Genomic DNA, 1,614 nt, shown 5'->3' with positions numbered 1-1,614 from the left:
GCCTGCGGTACCCATACATCCAGACACGCAGGGACACGGCATCCTTTGTCACCCATAGCCACAGTGGTGCTAGGTGCCTTTTTTATAGAGCATTTAGGAAGAGCTGTACTTAGCGCCTGCAGACTGACAGCCAGGAAGGCATGCAGAAGAGCACTCTGGTATTAATTAACTCGTCCTGCCAAGAGCAGATATTGATTTGCTTTTACAGGACTTTGATGAGTCTTGATTATGATTCTATGGAGGTAGGAAGGTTTCCTGCCCTCAGAAGACTAGAGCAGCCATAATTATAAAATAATTGTGCTTGTTTTCTTCTAAAGTAGTATTTTATTATTTGATGAATCTCTTGTTTGTACTGAGTAGACAGTACGACTTCACAAATTACTTGTTTACTGTCATGCCTTGATTTATAATTCTCCCTTAAAATTTTAGAGGGTGGGGTTTTTTCCCAGATATGCATTCAAATTACGGTAAAAGTAGGTCACATCATATTTGTGCAGATGTTACCCTTCCCCTCTCCCTTAGCTCTCCACTAGTACATGGGCTGACGATAAGTTTGTGCTGATGACCCAAGGCAGCACTCACGAAAGGTGAACCCATCTCATAAATCTTTTACCGTGATCCTGCTGTGTGCTAAAGGCTTACACATAGTTCGGAATATTAATTAAAGACAGTTAAATGGGGTTTTTTTTAACTGTGTCCTTAGCGTCTCCTACCTAGCAGAGGTGCTTATTCTGCGTTTGCCTTGCGTGTGTGGTCCCGTGGCAAGCGCTGGCTGGGGTTTGGGGGCGTGTTGCTGGTGTGGAAGGGTGCAGATCACCCCTGCTGCCTGTGCCAGTCCTGATGTCCCTGTCGGGGCAGTCCCCGAGCTCACGGGAGAGAGGTGGGGGGTTTTTCCTCCTGCCCCGCTCCATCGGGGCTGCTGGGACCTGGGGGAGAGTGTTTACAGCGGCTTGCTTGGAGACGAGAGGCAAAACCAGGGTAGAAGAGCAGTAACCCAGGGAGGGAGCTGGTCTGGCAGCTGCAGCGAGTGCCAGAGGGGTCAGATGTAGCGGAGAGCAGATTTACACCACTGTTTCCTCGGCACTGAATAAGAGATTTCCCTCAGGAGGTTTTTATGGAGAGGTGCAAAGAGCTGTTAAGTCATTAGTGCAGTTTCCCATTGTGGCAGCATTATTCCTTGTTATCTCCACTTTATAGGTTCTCTTTCTCACCAGCAACTACTGACCCAATAAATATTTGTCCTGACTGTATTATCTGCATCCCAAATGCTTACCTTGTCTTTTTGCATGCAACTTCAAGACACTACAACTACAGCCCCTTCTTCTGCCTGATAGCGAGAGTCTGGGCTTAATCACCCACCAGTGCTGTGGGCTACTGCTTGTCCTTGGGTAAGGACGGGGGAAGTTTCCCCTTTTTCTTCCTTCAGCTTTTAAACCCTCGACTTCCAAGATGTGTCCTTGCCGCAGCAGGTTCTAAAGCAACCTCCCTATTTCACAGCAGCCTTCTTTTTTTCTATACCATTAACTCAGTATTTTGCAGCCAACACTTCTGTTAATTAGGTGCTAATTTATTATTCCAACCAGCTGTTACTACTGTGTAACACCCACACACACA

Source organism: Fulmarus glacialis, unplaced genomic scaffold, assembly GCF_000690835.1.
Source record: "Fulmarus glacialis isolate BGI_N327 unplaced genomic scaffold, ASM69083v1 scaffold23976, whole genome shotgun sequence".
Classification (NCBI taxonomy): domain Eukaryota; kingdom Metazoa; phylum Chordata; class Aves; order Procellariiformes; family Procellariidae; genus Fulmarus; species Fulmarus glacialis.
Note: the sequence above shows the minus strand (reverse complement) of the source record.